Genomic DNA, 18008 nt, shown 5'->3' on the forward strand with positions numbered 1-18008 from the left:
GCACAGATCAGCAGCCCCTCCTCGTTCGTCATAACTTCACTCCCGCATTCAGTATTTTTTCTCCAGCCAACAAAAGCGGATCTGACTACATTTAACACCCATTTTGAAGATCCAACAGCCACCGGACTCTTTTTTTTTGTTAATTCTGTCCTAATCCGTCTTTATCCTTATTTAAACGTCATTTACTACAACACAGAGGCGCGACATTACGCAGGTGAATGAAGAGGTTAAGAAAATAATTCTCCTTCATTGTACCACGCGCTTCATCACGGAGTCAAGACTGAAACACATGTTCTCCATTTCCACATACAGTCACTTACTCCACTGTGACCACAACATAACAGCATCCATTAAGTATAATTCGTAAATGTCGTTATAAATCGTTCATTAACATAATCCGCCCGAAATATTTTATTTGAATACTTAGGACTCGATTTCAGGTCAAAACACGAGCCTGTTATTTATTTATTTATTTATTTATTTATTTATTTATTTTAATCGTATAATTTATTTGATCAATTATGAAAAATATAACTATTTAACATCATTATTACTATTAATATAATTATTGTCATTATTGTCCTTTAAAAATAAAAAAAATAAAAAATAAAAAAGGAGAGGGGCGCCATTGCATTTTACAAGTGTTTTACATCTAACGGAATGACTTACATGAAGGTGCAGCTGCAGGTCCGCTCAAGTGGCGCTGGTATTAATTTATTTTGTCAAATTTAATTTTCTTTCGGAGTGCGCCAATGCCAGTGAAGCCCAGCTTTGTCGGCATGTTTGTAGTTGTGCTTGGCAAAGAAAGCTGGCGAAGTTTTCAGATCGCACGAACTCGTGTTTCAAAGAAGACTTTCATGAGTTTATTTCATTTTTAAATATAATCTCTCAGCTCTCGAGCTTTGCCGAATGTGCTCTAAATGCATCGGTCTGTATGGAAGAGTATTTATTACAATAGTGGGTTCAAAGAGTGCGTCGTTAAGTTTAAGGGACATTTAAAGTCGTTTTAAGGAAAATAATAATTTAAAAAATTGCTTATGATGTGTTTAAATAATTAGAAACAAAATAAATAGCGTAAGAACGAAAAAGAAAGGGATCAGAAGGACAGCATCTCATTTGGAATTAAGGGGCTAGATTAAACGTGTCTCCCTCAAGGCAAACGTGAAGCCAGGATGACCTAAGCGACATGGTTTTCGTCTGAATACATTAGTCTGGCCACACGGCTGCTTGCACACATGCCCTTGGTTAGGTCGTCTCCTTTCGTAGATTTCCCACAGATTTTTCGGTAACTCAATCTGTCGACAATCAATACGCTGCCCAGAGCCTATTGAATAAATACATTATTCAATTATTTGGAAAACTCTTCACAGCCCACTCCTTTTTCATCTCATTAGACTGCGAAATCTAATGCTGAGCCAATTCGGCATCCTCTCAGTAGTTCTTCAAATGTTTAGGAAATGAACTCTGAAGAAAATGTACTTTAATTAGTTATTAGACCACAATCTCCAATGAACATGACAAGTTTTCAAATGTGAGTCTGCAGCCATGCCCAAGGAGTTTATTCCAGTCAGTCGGACTCAAGCGAGGTAGCAGAGAAGCAGGTGGTTTCTCTTGGTTCTTCAAGGGTCCCACTATAGCCTTAAGGACACAGTCATCCTGGGTTCCCCCATTCTGCAGCACTCCTTCACCTCCTCTCTCTCCTGGATGGCCCGCTGCTCTCCCCCTCCCTCCTCCTCCTCCTCTTCCTCCTCCTTCTCCTCCTCCTCTTCTTGGGCCTTTGATCAAAGCTGGCCTCTCTGCCACAGCTGCCCATCAGGGGGCTCCTCACCCTCACCTACAACAACACTGCCTGCTGGGCGCCCTTCTCTGATGCACACACAGCCACAAACATACAGGGGCTAATGCAGGAACCCACACACAGATTCACACACAGATCAGGCCTGACCCCCACACTCCCAAAAAAATATTATTAATCTCTAAGGACAAAGCAAAGCAGATGAAACCTCGGACACAAAGGTAAAGATAAAAAAGAAAAGAAAGAAACGTTAACTTATTTGTGCAAAAACACACAGGAGTATATGTAAAAATGAGCCATGTGTGTTTGCATGTGTGAGTATGCTCAAAGTTTCCAAAAGGCTTCTCAAATTCACACAGGTTCATTTGTTTTTGCAGAGTGAAAGAGACAGGGAATGTTACCCAGAGTACATGCTATGCTTTGAAAGGGCAAACACATTATGTGCTGGGAGCTGCATTTTGTACATACAAACAGACACCAGAACAAACAAGCACCACAGCTTGCTTGCATATGTAAAACTGTACTTGGGTCCACCTGTAAGCTTTTATCTGAAGGTCTGGTACCCAAGTTACTTCCTCTTCTGTGCTTGACCTCAAAGTTCCTCTCATCTGGCATGTCTACACCCAATTACAGACACAAGAAAGGCTTTGGTCTGCCTTCCAGTGGCACTGAGAGCATTCTGGTACATAATTTTTATAATCTCTTATGTTCCACTCATCGTGGTGGCAAATGTTAGTTGACTTCTTTTGTCTTTCTCCATGGTGAGCTGTTGGTTTCTTTTTGAAAACCCACAGTTCTTCTCCAGAACTGGAAGTAATCCTGTTGAAACATCTGGTGATGACTCAGTCGGCATATCAGATACACATCACATGTGATTCATTATCCTGAGGTTGGCCTGTCCCGGGCAAATTGGACTTTGTATATTTTCAGACGGTCCCATACATATACATGGGACCCGGCTGTGATGACACATCAGCCCGATGAAAGTGTTTCCAGTGTTTGTGTCCCAGTTCAAAGAGGTTGATGGGAACCTCCGCTGCTGATGTGACACAGGAAGCACCTTGGGCCAATCCTCTCCACCCTCACCTGCGCCCCGAAAGCCCCTGTCACACTGTTAGCCCAACAGTGCTGGGGTCAATTAACTAATTAAGTGCCAATTAAAGCATTAACTGTTTCCCAGAGGTTGTGAGGTAGCACGGGGGTGGGACATTGAGCAGGTGGCCACGGGGCTGAACAAGTATGAAAGGGTTTCATTTCCAAAAACACAATGACAAAGAAGAAGAAGCTTGGCTACCCGAGCAAGAATAGTTGACATCAGTGTATTTATCCTGCTGTCCGTGCATAATTAAATGAAACAGACTTTTTTCCAAGTGCGTTTTTTTTGTTGTTGTTTGATTATTAGCTCAGAAGCCAATGATGATATGAAATTTACCAACTTATTCTAGAAGTAAATGAATTGAACATTTTGCAGTTGCCATCAGCGGTTTTGTTGATGGATGTTTAATCAGCAGCAGCAAAATTCTGAATGGTTTTCTGTCCCCCTGCATCCAGTCATGTGACAGTCCCAAGAAGTTAAAGGCAAACACGTAAATTAATTATATTTATCTTCCTGCTAGTGTCTGGGTTACTCTTACTGGTTAAAGTCCACCCATCTGGAACTTCACGCAGGTTAAAATACACAAAATTTCAGGACACTATTTAATATGAGTCTGTCTGAGTTATGCCTCACAAAGACACAACTACTGTAAGACCTCAGGCTCTCTGTTGAATACAATGTTCTCTGTGTGATTTTCTGACCCCATGCTGGTAGTATGGTCTGAGCTTAAACCTTAAACAGTCAAAGTTGAAGGGGGAATAGAAAGTCAGTGAGGTAAAAAGCATTAAAGACGATATCCATACTTCTTCCGAGGGGTGAATGTACAGGATGCAGAGCGGATACATAAGTAGCGGTGCATGTCCATGTAAAGCTCCCCTGTAGAGTTGTGGTCAATTTGCTCTTGGTTTGCCCAGTTTAGCATGTAATTTAAAACTGGAATTAAGTAAATGATAACATGAATCTAATCCTCACTCACTTCCTTGTAGGTTAGAACAGTAATTTTATGGTTGTTTTCAACCTTTATTTTCAAGAAAATCTACCTAATATATTGACTTAAAAGTGAATTAATCTTTTCTACTTTGCAAATGGGATACTGCTCCCTAGACAATGATTTTCTGTTTAAAAGGCCCAGGCTCAAATCTTGTGTGTTACCTATACATCCCTCCGAGCAGCTGTCATGCAATTCCTTTACCCACTCCCAGCGAGCATGTGTAAGGGTTAGCGCCTCGGCGCTGCTTGCTCCCCACAGGCTTAGTTATTGGACGTTTTTCCTCCACATTTAGGACCAACAGGCTGTGTCCCTGGCTCCCCCTCACTCTGTGTTTACCCAGGCGGGGCGCCACCTCCCTTTCAGCAGGTTCACGTGGAGTTCTGGGGTTTCAACTGGCCAAGTGAAGTCTGTGTCAAGAAATCCCATCATCATGACATGGAAGAGAGGTTAGCAAGAATCACTGTGCTGCTGCACAGAGCAAGACAGTTAAATAAAGTCTGCTCTTATTGTGGGTACCTAACAGGCAGTTTCACTGATCGCTAGGAGGAATGCAGGGCATTAGTCAGCTAATACGAAAAGGGCAAATGAAATGGCTCAGAATAAAAATATTATCAGAGATTGTGGTAACTAAATGATGCTGTTCTTGCTGACTGGGCAGGTTAAGTTTTAAGATGTAATCCATCTCACATTTTAGGCATTTTAGTGTGACAGAGGATAATTAATGTGAGGCAAAAGTTTTCATAAGCCCTGCGGCTTCCAAGGCATTCATACAAGTGTTATGTGAGACAAGAGGAGAGGGAAAAAGACACCATGGGAGTGAAGACTGTGAAGAGGAGTGATACAGAAAGGAGGAAGACAAGGAGTCGGGTGGAATGCCCAAGAAAACAGAAGACAACACAAGAGACTGCAACTGTTGGATATTATCATCCTTTTGCAGCAGCAAAAAAAATTCCTGCAATGCAAATAAGCATGCACAAGCACATACATGCACGAACGGACAATCCACGGAATGCTGACAGCAACTGGTCCTCATGCGCCTTCAGTGTTGAGAGAGAATCTGAGGAATGGTATAAGGAGGAATTTCAGATCTCTAAAACAATCTTTCACTTTCCTCCTAGTGCAGGAATTTGAGATCTAACCGTTTTGTGAAAGCACTCAACATCTGAGACATATTCATCGACTAACGCAGCTCATATGCTATCGCTATCGTGTATCAGTGCTCCACCTAAACTGAAAACAAGGACAAATGCTTCTGTTCTATATGCTGGGACACAGCAGGTCGCAGGTTAACACTTAAACCAGCAGCCGTTCATGAAATATCGCTCTCCAAACTACAACTCTGTTCTCTCTGTGTCTTTCTTTCTCTATCTCTAATATCTTCTTCACTCAATGTTTCCTCTGGCACTCAGCTTCCCTGTCTGTGTGCATCAACAAACACAAGCGGCGAAACCAGCAACTGTATTAACAGATGGCCAGAGTCAATAAAACACACACAAATCAAGTGCTGGACACATCTGTTGTATGTAGAGTCTGACTAATCTTTCTGTGTGGCTCAACGGGAGTGATGGAATCACAGCAGCTTGGTCAGATTAGAGGGAACGGGGCAGATCACTCAGGGGACAGCAGGCAGCTTTGTAATGGATTGCAGGATGGAGATGAAGTCCGATCGAGGCTTGGGGGGGGGACATGTTTTAGTCCGATAAAGTCAGTAGCATACATAGGAAGTAGAAATAAATGGGCCATCGTGGGTTACTGCTGAGGAACTTTTTGTCTTTAGTCGCTGTCACTTAAGCTTTTTGACAGTCAGTGTTATATGTGGTTTGGCCCTGAAAGTCTGATTTCATATGGAGTTTAAGGTGTGTACCTGCAGTAGAAGTGTGTCAGCTGTAAGCAGCTGAAACCTCCTCTGCACAGTGAGAACAGACAAAAAGTGATGTAGCAACTGCTACTTTAAAATTGCATATGTACTGATTGTGAACACTTCAATGAGGGCTGGAGCATAGAGGTTATTTTAATCATTTCTGAGTAACTGAAAGATTTTAACTGGAAAAAAAAAACGATATGAGAAACAAAGTATTAGCCACACTATACATTATTTAAATATAATTTAACTTGCCTGGTGGGAAAATATTAAGATATTGTTCAATAAACTCAGTCACACAGCACTTTTTTTAAGTAAGTGAGACATCCTGAAAAACACAACACAAAAAATAAAGTGTTTGATTTTTTGGAAACTCATAATAAAAACTTTCATTGATAAATCCCCTCGTAAGTATTTGTACCATCTAACCCAGTGCACTAAAGAGATGTTGCAGATTAAAAAGTTGCTTTCTTTAGTTATCTTCTTTAGCCAGGACATTTTTTCACAGCCACCAATTACTCAGCTTTTACATGATTCTATTAGTTTTTATTTTATCCGCTCTCTATATATTTTATATAAATAGTGTGTGTGGAATAGGCACAAGCAAGACACCATTTATTGCAGAGATGTCCATTTTACCAACCTCTGCATGCATGATTGGAAGGTCAGATATCACTGGTGAGATTTAATTAGTTATCAGCCACCATGAAAAGGCCAGCATTACTGTAGCTGGAGAGTTCCCGACGCCTGTAATTAGAAGTGCTGCCCAATATTAATCTCTATTTTCCTGAAAAACATTTAACAAAAGCAAAAAACAAATATCAGTTAGCGGCTGAAAAACCATTAATGCTGAAGAAAAACATAAAAAAAGGTAATCAGATGAAGCTGATGAGCATTTGGGCTTTGTTAATTCTCAACAAATTATCTAATCCAGATGTTGCACTCTTAGTGTAAACACGGTGCCCTGTAGAATCATAAAACAAATAAGCATGAAAAAGGTTTAAAGTTTCAAACAGAGCCCAACCCCAGACTGAGACCTTTCAACTCCCCCCCAAAAGAAAGAAAAGAAAAGAAAAATCCACACCGCACACTCTGACTTTGTTGCCTTCTTGAAACAGGAAAATGTAAATATGGTAATATTTAGCACGTGTTTTAAAACAGATCAGTTTTCTCAAGCATTGGGGAAGCAGAAAAAGAGAGAGAGAAGACGAGAGCGACAGAGAGAGACTCAGACAGAGAGAAAAAGAAATGAAAAAAGCGGCCCACACACGATAGAAGGCCTCCCCAGAATTGTGTGTGTGTTCCACTCTCTGCGATGTGGACAGGCTGCGGCTTCCTATGTTTGCACACAGTACCACCGAGAGCTCTGGCCCGGTGCTGATGGCCTCAGCGCACTCCAAAACACCAAACTGGATCTGTCACACTGTGAGTCTAGAGAGTCAACAACAACTTAACAATAGGAAAACACCACTCCAATGGGTCATATCATCCGTCTGTGCGCCGCAGCCATTTTTCACGGAGGGAAAATAAGAGGAGGAGGAGAGAGAGAGAAAGAGAAAGGGTGAGAGAGCCAGAGGGAGGAGCAGAAATGGGAACATGCTGGACATATGGATGTGTTTAAGGACCACCAGGGAAGGGAAACTTGTGCATTTTCGCATAAAGCCCGATAAACTCCAAATATGTAATTACACGGGGTTTAGGGCTTGTCTGTTGCCGATTCATTCAGGAATTTCTGGTTACGTCTCTCTGAGAGTTCGGGTGTAACAGGGCTCTTTATCGTTCTCAAGTGGCGGATCTGCTCAGCTTTAGTGCAGCCAGGCCTTCCACTCACACTTAGCCCTGGACCTGCTCAGTGTGAGAGTGCCATTGTGCCCCCACCTATTTAACAAGGCGGTGTGTGAAAGAGGAAAGCAGTCAAAAGAAATACCTCCTACTACATAAAAAAGCCAAAGGAGAGGGACCCTCGTAAACTACTTGCGGCACGTTTAAAGATTTCATCACGTAGCAATATTTATAGTTCTTCGATTCCTTGTCAGTGTTTGTAGCCAATTTGTTGTGCTCCAATAAATAGACTAGCTTATTTATCAGCACACCACATGGCAGCCATTTATTGCGGCTAACAAGAGGCAGATGTGTTTTGTATATGTTTTCACATGCAGGTTTGACGCTCTGACAGGCTGAGACAGATAGCCGAGATGTACAACCTCTGTCCTGACTGCAGGAATGGCTGTAAACATTGGCTCTGATTAAACCGGGCAAAACACAAACATGACTCTTTGGCCATCCTTGAGCCTTATTTGTCTTCCCATGACAAAGGTCTTTGAATCATACACGGGGTGCGTCATTTCGACTGCGACCGAGACATGCGAGCGCCCAGGGAGCGTGCACCTTTTCGTCGGCTGCCTGTGAGGCCTGGGTGTGTGTTTCTCTGTGCGTGTGAAATCCACTCCCGAGCGTAAACACAATGTGTGCCTACACTAACTGAGCGAGCATTCAAAAGTGTCTATTTCTTTGTACTGTCTTGTGTTGCGTGTGCGTGTATAATGTGTGTGCGTGTCTGAGTGTTGCCAATTACCCCAGCTATAAATACAAGATCCCCATCCGTCACTGAGTTTCTGGGTGGCTGCAGCGCCGCCATAATTGGTTTCAGATGGTCACCCAGATCTTTCTCTCTCGGCTGCAGCACCATCACACTGGCTGTGTGTGAGAGAAAGCCACAGGGGAGAGCGAGGTGGAGAGTGGAAAAAAAGAAGAGTGACAGGAGTGAATAAATACAGAGGGAGCACAGGAATAAACAAGCAGACACTAAATGTTTCTTTTGTTCTGAAGTTCTCGTCATCCTGCGTGTGGCAAGCCGGGGAGGGGAAGGAGAATTTAGCTTGTTAACGCAATAAGTGCTCGTGGCTTTTATTTTGGCGTGAGACTGCAGGGATACAATATTTGGATTAGAAACAATAAAACATGGTTATATTTGTTATCAGTTATGAATGCTCATGCAAATACAAAAAGTCAAATATTTGCTGCTTCATGACAGCATTACAGAAACACAAAAATATCATCATTAGTTACATTATTGTAAATTATAGCATCACCAGTAAGAACTTTTTAGTTCCAAAAACATCTATTTAGAATGTATGACTTTTGCTTAATGATATTTCTGTGACGTGTGATCTTACCCAAGGAATTAGTTAAACTAGGCTTAACTGTGAGTTCCCAATCTGGTCCCCGAGGACACATAATCAATGGACTTATTAACAATAAATTAGCAGACTAGACCTATTGATTTCCAAAGGAGAGGACATTGTGACTTGGTGACAGCTGGTAAGAGGTTGAGTCTGAAAAGGCTGGATCAAAAAGAATTACAGGCATAAATTGGTCCACTAAATCCAAAGCTTCATTGGCAGAAATTAAGACACGATGATGTCATTGATGGCATGTCAGAACATTCACCAGCGAGAAATTCATTTTACAGATGGTCCTGTTTTTCTTGTCTTTGTCCCTCCTGCTACGTTAGTATATAATGTCAGTTCAAATGTCCACTTAACAGGACATGTAAACTTAATCTTATGCCTTTGAGATCATTAAGTGAAGGATTTTTAGTGTATTAGCTTACTAAACACTTACCCATGTAAAATACATGCGGCATTGTATAGATTACTCATTCCACCTTTAACAAACTCAACTTCTATAAGCTGCAAAACTTCTGTGAAAAAGAATGTGAGAGAATTTCCTTCATTACGAAACTGATTTTCACACAAACACTTTCACACTACTCCCACAGTCCTCTTCTCACTGCACTGCATCTGTGTTGGCCTAAGCTACCTGTTCTCATCACTGCCGTGGGAAAGCAGTTTGAGAGGCATTTTTTCACCCTCTTTGGTCCGTGCTAATGTGGAGGCGGCTCACCAATTATTACAGACGTTTCTAGTCAGTGAAGCCAAGAGCCTGCGGACACGCAGGAATCCTCCACTCCTATAAATCCATTAAATCCCTCTCATTAGAGCGCGGGCCTCATCACTGCGAGCCGGGATGCGTAGCGGCAGGCGCGTGCAGTTTCTCACACCGGGTGTCAGCCTGCCCTCGTGTGCTCCCTTCATACCACAGTCATTACTGGCTTGCTGGGGCTCTAATTGCCTCACTTTGTTCACAACAACACGACATCAGCACAACAACGCACGCAACGCTTATTTTAACTCAAACGTGCACTGTAAAGTTAAGTCAAAGTTAATGCATATACAAAGGCCTGCAGTGAAAAAGCCAGAGTAAAATGCAAGCGTCATCATTTAAACATATTAAAGAATAAACATGAGCAATACTAGTAAATGATCAGTAGCCGACAGCTGGCCAGCATTTCACTGTTTTAGTTACTATAATTACATTATCATGTTGCGTTAGTATATCTTACATCTTGGACAGCATCCGCCTCTCCGACACCACCTTGAGGGAGTCCAGCTCCATCCCCACAACATTGCTGGCCTTACGGATCAGTTTATTAGGTCGCAGATGCCAACAGACTTAATAAACTGATCCGTAAGGCCAGCGATGTTGTGGGGATGGAGCTGGACTCCCTCAAGGTGGTGTCGGAGAGGCGGATGCTGTCCAAGATAAAGACAATGTTGGATAACACCTCCCACCCACTCCATGACATGTTGGTCAGTCACAGGAGCTCGTTCAGTGAGAGACTGAGATTACCGAAAAGCACTATTCTTAGTTAGCGTATTGTCTGTCTTGTCTTAATGTTGGTTTAAAATGGAGCACTGTAACAAAAAATAATTTCCCCCAGGGATCAATAAAGTATTCTGATTCTGATTAAGTTTTCCATATAAAAGTGAAGTCCTATTTTTCCTGTAATCCACAGAGCTATATAAAGGAATCAAATGGAAATACTCGAGCAAATCTGGACAAGCACCATATGTAAGTGTACTTGCTTGCTTTCATCCTTGGATCGTAGTGAATAAAGCAGGTTTCCATGTTTAATTTTAGCTCCACAAAGAAGCTGGCGAGCATTCATTACTTCAGCATACACTTGAAAAGAGGCAAACAAACATTCTCGAAAGCTCAGTCTAGCAGTGGGCTAACATTTATGGTTATTATCACTGATTTGATAAAACGCCCAGCTTTGGGCTACAAAATACATTCTAAAGACTTAAAACGAATGTTTTTTTTTTGTTTTTTTTACGAGGAGCAATAGCAAAGTGAAGTCCAATTCAGTGGAAGGCCAATTTATAATATTATTCTATTTCCCACAATATAGTATGACACACTCTTAGATTTTATTGTTCGACTGGAAAGTGAGTGAAACAGGAAGCTAAAATAACAAACCCCACTTTTGCCAGGGCGAATTTATTGCAATCCAAAACATCCAACAGGATCAGAGCTCCATTTTTGAAAAGGAAAGTGCACAAGTTGTTTCTATAACACAGCGGAGCCTCAAACTTGATTTATACATGGGTCTATAAATCACTGTGGCATTTTCAACGGTGTCAGCTGAATCCTGTTTTTCACAGTATTCTCTAGCCCGTCTGTCTACAAGTGATACATCTGTGTTAGAGGGGATTAAGACATCAGAGCCTTTCAAGTTCAGTTTATGATAGAATATTAGAATTTCTGCATTTTAACAAATGGACAAGACCGTTGAAAAGAGTAGGCAAGAGAGAGTTTGTGTGGAGGAGGAGAGCTCTACCGTACAGAGTAAGAAGGATACTACTGGAGGATGAAGAGGAGGCAAGGAAAACGAAAGGAGGAAGACTGGGAGGTGAAGGAGAGGGCAGTAGGCACTCATCAGGAGGAGAGCTGAGAGGAGCGGAGGCCACAGCGTGGAGAGCAGGCCCTTGTGTAAATGGAGATGTACTAAACCTTTGCTAACCTGCGTTGCCCAAGATAAAATATTTATATATGCTATTGTGAGACGGAGCGCTGGGATGAGCAGAGCCTTAATTTGTTTTCCTCCAGGGTAAATTAATTCCCTCCCCATCATCAACAGAGTGAACCTGCAGTGATTACTGCCTGGTCTGTCTCTAGCTGCTCCTGGAACAAGCACTTGAGAGATTTTAATGGTCAAAGTCCAACTTGCAATTATACTTCATCTGCTCCATACATTTCCATAGATTAAAGGTGAAGCAGATGTGCTTGAGGTGGATGAATACTGTTTCCTCGCTGCCTTTTCTGCTCTCCTTTAACTTTGTATTCGTTTCCTCTCCAATCAGCGTGTTATTTCTTAACATTCGTTCTTAGGTGTTGATTATGAAAACAGTTTAAAACAGCATACTCACCAATGATTTGAAAAGTGCACACAGTCAACTCTTTATGCTTTAGATGTTGGCTACAATATAGTTCCAAGTGGGTATTTATGAGGACATCACTATAAGCAGTGTATACGTACGCACTGTACAGCACGACTTCTCGACACTGATAGATGTAAAAGCAGCATGCAAAGAGTGGAGGCGAGGGAAAATCTGTGTATGCTAACCATATGTAAAGCACACAGTCAAAGGACACAGAGTGCGAACAACACTGGGAGCCCAGCACAGATTGTCACTGATTGTCATACTATTACAGGCAAATAGCAACACTTGGTCGGCCGTCGACAGGGCATAATCATGTGTGACTAACAGCGATGGAGAGAGCGCTACAAAGGAAAGGCGAGATGGTGGAGGTACAGGCTCTTTGTCTCCCCTGCCATCTTCCTCATCTCTGAGTAGCCTGGAGGACGCACAGAACGGGAGATGATACAAAGATGGAAGCCACTCAAAGTTCAAGGCAGACATGCCCTTTCATCTATTTCAAGACAATCATGTTGGGTTCTACATGTGCATTACTGCAAACTACCAATCTTTGCTGCCAACAGAAGTAGCCAAAAGCAGCAAGAAGTGAAGAGGTGGTGGCACAACTAACTCCTGCATAATACTTTTCTCTTGCAACTTTGATGGGTCTGGCTGTGGAATAGAAGTTCAAATATATGTAAGACAACACACTATTGTTCTTCTGTTTCAACCCCGTCTCCTTTATATCGCAACAGCAAATGCATTCTGACAGAGACATCAAGCCCGCAGAATAGCAGTTCCATTTGCAGCAACTAAAGCATGGTTGACATTTTTCATGGTTGTGATTAGGCATTCAAATGAGTTTAAGGGTGAGTATGAGACGGGACATGTTTACTTTATTAACTGAAACCAAAGAGCTTTTGTTGCATAAATCATACCCAGAAGTCAGCACGCATAAACGGAAAAAAAAAAAAGAAAGCTTGGGAGGAAATTAAAAACACACATACATTAAGTCACTTAAATTCAAATATCTCTGGCTGAGCAGTTACTTTACATGCAAAACGGATTTGTAATAATAAAGTAATTAAGAGCTTGGCCAATATGTCAGCCCCACACTCAAAGTAATTTATGTATTTTGACTTGATCATTTGTAGAAATGTATGTACATGTACATGGAGATTGGAGATGATGTTCCAAGCCCCAGGCCCACAGCAGCAAATTTCATACAGTCTTTGTATTTTAGACATGCGTATCATATGAATTCCCCCCAGCTGCATTTATGACTCTGCCATAGTCCTTGTGTATATATCTTATATCTTATGTCAAGTACAGTGGAGTAATCCACACTTTTCACCCCCTACCTCACAAGCACACAGAAAGGAAGTAGTGGTGATTCAGCAGCTTGGATAAGTCAGGCAACGGGTCAGTTGGGAAGCCAGTAAGTCCACCACAGCCCGTGCAGTCTTTGTCTTGTCCTTTAGCATTTCCTCAACACTGGTGGGCAACCACAGCAAGAAAATTACAACCGCTAAGCCCAATTTCCTCTCATGCACCAAGTAAATGCAAGTCCAATGTTAAGAACGGTTTTGATGTTGCTACATGCAGCAGAACCACAACTGGAACTGATGGACAATTAACTTTAACTGTAATTAACCCCAGTCAGTGCTACTGCTTAATCCTCATTGGAGAAGCAGCCTTTCCTGTGTTACTCATCCCGTGTTACTCATTAAATAACCCTGTACACATATATACACACACACACACACACACACACACACACACACACACATATATATATATATATATGTGGCGGAGTCAGGAGGCCAGCAGTCAGACAGGACAGAGAGTGCAAAACAGTTCCTGCCATGCAGTCTGATAACGTGTTCATTTCACCCTTACAGTGGAGCAGAAGCCCATGGTTTAATGAATGTAACCTGAGCTCCTTGTTAAACAAACAGGCTGAACCTGTAAGGAAAACCTCCACATCACCTTTTATTCATCTCTCATTAAAGTTTCTTATACCTACAGTGAGAGCCAGACGAAACGGCTGCCTTCTATTTCTTTAATCTTTCAATTATAGTTACTGCGTTATTCTGCGTATTTTCATAAAGAAACATTAGAAGCTTGCTGCTGATGGGTTTTGCCCTTTTACAGAATGTGGATGGATAACCTAACTGATAATTCTTGACATGGCTATGGAAGGAAACACATGCTTGATGTAAAGATTCCAGATAAATGATATACATTCCCTTAATTAACATCTATCTGCCTCATACTTCATCCCATCTCTCTTCTACCCATAATAGACCGATCTAGTCCAACTCTACATTCAAGCTACAAATCGTCTTCTAAACTTTTCAAACTTTATATTTTTACCTTTAGTTGACAGTTGACTTTGTTAGTAGGAAAGTGAGAAAGTTTTGCATGGATATACAGCGATAATAAGAAAAGATCTCTGCAGAAACACATTTTTTATTATTATTTTTTAGATGGCTATGTGGCCTATAATGAAAAAAAGATTCACCCTGCCCACCCTCTTAGTATATGCTTTGCCTCAGCTGCCTATCAAAAACCAATATCCTCAAATTTGATGCAAGTGTTGTTGTTTAAAATTAAGAAAGAAGCTGTGTCTAATGCAGTAAGCCAAACCTAGCTGCTGTGAACTCTAACCTCCTTCAACTGATCTCCATCTCCCCCTTGTTCTTCTTCCATTCTCTCTGTTCCCCCAAGAACTCGCTGTCCAATCTGTGCTGCTGAGGCCGAAAAGTAGACCAAGGATTTAGAGACCTACAAACCCCTTTGTGCCCCCCCTCCCCTACCCACTGCACAAATCCCCAATCCCCCAACCAACCCTCCTCTCCCACACCCCTCTTTTTTTTGACTCTCCAGTCATTTTTAAATACAGTAACACAATCTTAGGGAAAGCTGATATAATCTTTTCTAAACTATAAAAGTCAGTCACCCAGAAAAACATCTGCACGGTCAAATTTAAAACAAACTGTCAGAGAGTCCGGTGTCCCCATAAAGAGGGAGTAGAGCAGGAGGAGAGGTGGGGAGGGGTAAATGGTGGAAAATAAAGAGAAAGGGAGTGATTTTTAGGAGGGAGTTTTAGTGCTTTCCACTTGTGTTACTTAAATGCAAAGCTCCCTCAGGCTATCCGGATCCTTGCAGGGTAAAGCTAAGGCAAGAGCAACGTTACCAATCGTCTTTTATGGCTGCTTGAATTACCAAGTTACTGTCACTGTTTTACAGTCTCTTGACACCTGAGACATCCAAATATGCAAAAGTCCTCACAGCTAACACCTTAACAGGCCCACATTAGTGAAAAATTCACGTTTAGATGAAGCGTACGAAGCGCTGCTGTAGGTAGAATCAGTGCAGGGTAAACATTTAATTAAAATTGCACATTGAAACTTTTATTATCACACAAATGAAGCTGATTTCACTTTTAAAATATGCTTTTGTTAAACTGTACGCCACGCAAAGTGAAAATATAAAAAAGTGACTCCCAATTAGAGAAGCCTTATTAATGCAGTTAATAAAAACAATTAATAAAAAGCTGATGAAAACAAAACTGTTATCAGATCACAGTGTTTGCAACCGACGCCTCCTCAAACACAATTTGTTAATAGCACTCGGACAACAAACAAGCAGAAAGCAGTAATTGTTGGGTTACACTATGATGTTTTCAATATTCAGAATGTATTTCAGCCAGAATCACACTTTATTTATGAGCCTACGCAGAACAGCAAACTGATCCAATAATTCACGGCACCATCTAACATAATCTGACCATGGACGTCAGGAACAGAAGCTCAAGAAAGACTTCAACATCTTTCTTTCTGATTTATATTTAGCCTTTTTCTCTTTTGTTAAAAATCTATTTCAGTCATAAAATCTAACAGCATCAGTCAGCATGACGGAGAAGCTGAAGACTCCTGTTCATGTCTTTGTTTAATACCAAATATGAAAGAGGAAAAATTCAATAACAGACACTATAGGATTTGGGTGATGTACGTCATTCATGCTTCAAACAATGTAAATTGACCATACAGTTTAAAAAAAGAGAGAGAGAAGAAATCAGAATTTACATATTGTTATTCATCTCAAGGCCTCAAATGTAAACGGGCCTCTACAGAAGGCATTATCCTGGAGTGAGTATAGCTAAACAATCCAACACACTTCAGTCCAATTTCCACGGGTTTTAGGTTAGAATGCCACTGAAGTACACGTTGAACAGGGGGGCACAGTGCCTGCTCTACTCTGCCCCGTCTGTTTTGAGCTGAGTGTTGGATTGGTTTAATTGATTTAATGGGAGAGCATGGAGTCATAGTGGGAGATGGGGAACATGGGATGCTTTAGGGAAGTCAAGTGTGTTGCACTACCTCAACTCGATCTTAGACTGCCTGTGTCAGCTGGCAGAAACAGCCGATGGTGATGATACATGACAGTAAACACAACAGGCGAGTACACACGAGCAGAAAGAGCCACACACGTGAATTTCCTTTCTCACATATAAACACACAGAAATCCATACACACTTGTTCCGAGCCTAGAACATCATGCACCCTGCTAATGGTTTGAATAACACCCAGAGTGGCCTGATAATGCCTTAGTGAGATGTGTTTGTGTGTGTGTGAATGCTGCGTGTTTGTATTCACACACAGTGTGAGGGACACAGTGGCAGAAGCCTGTGCTAATGCCACCCTGAATGGTGTGTCTAATTACTTGGCCTACAGATAGCTTTTAGCTAAATCACCCCGCCTTCTGAAGAGCCAGTATCAACAGTGACAAGGGCCTGGACAATTACATTAGCCCTCTCCCCATCCACCGGGTCCAGCACTAACAATCAGTGTGATTTGCAGCCGCTTCATTGTTGTCATCCCTCTCTCCATGACAATGATGTTTTCCCTGCTGGATAGACAGAGAGACACAGCGAACAACAGAGAGAGAAAAAGGAAAAAGAGAATGCAGAAGAGAGGCCAATATAAGAAGAGAGAGCGAAATAGAGAGGGGAGAGTTGACAGAGAGCTTACTTATGTTAATGTTTGCCCTGCTTGTGTGTTGGCTGCAGCAGAGAGGCAGATAAACCTGGGTGACAGCCGCAAGTGGAGAGAGCTGGTGAATTAATTGATGCTGGAGAGGGGTCTTCTGGATGGATTGCTCACCAGCCCACTGTGCCAAACACCACCACCACACACAGACACACATAAAACCACATTACACCAAGTACAGTAGCCACCCACAGAACAAGCCAAGTATCCACACATTACACATTACAGCTAAAGTAGAACTTTCATTCAGCTCTACTTAGTCCTCTTGCATCTGCCAACTATAGCGTGAGTGAATGCAGAATACCGTTTCCCAACATGGATTTTTTACCTCAGACATTCCTCCGGTTTTATTTTCCCTATTTTTCTTTATCTATTTCTCTGACTTGCACATGACTTAACACACACCCAACACAAAATAAGCAAAACTTTTTTTTTTAAAAAGCCAGGGACTAACTTCACAGTGTCTAAATAGGAGGTTTTATGGTTCCTGAGTTCAAGGTCAAATGAAATTTAGCGTTCTAGCTACATCAAACCAGTTGTGCCAGTTTTGAGAACAAAGACTGACACGATTCCTCTGAAAGACCTTTCCTTACTTTTGAAAGCCTTTTTTTTTTCTTTAACCTCCTAGGACCTGGCATCCACATATGTGGACATCACGTTTTGGGACTAAAATAAAAAGATTTGCTCTACAAGGGCCTAATTTCCACTTACGAGGATATTAGACTGCCACTGTTCTATCGAAATTTAAAACGAATATCCTCTTATGTGGATCTCATTTTTCTCAGAAACAAAAATCAGGTAAAAAAAAAAAATCTGGTAATTCTTTGTTTTTACATTCATCAGGTCCCAATCATGCATGCCACGAAAGAGTTCGGGTCTTAGGGGGTTAAATTAGAACATTTATGATATAACCATGTGTGTCATGATTAGGGATGGGTACCGGTGTCC

Source organism: Rhamphochromis longiceps, linkage group LG23, assembly GCF_057381845.1.
Source record: "Rhamphochromis longiceps isolate RC_006_pf linkage group LG23, R_longiceps_female_GT1.1, whole genome shotgun sequence".
Taxonomy (NCBI): Eukaryota; Metazoa; Chordata; class Actinopteri; order Cichliformes; family Cichlidae; genus Rhamphochromis; species Rhamphochromis longiceps.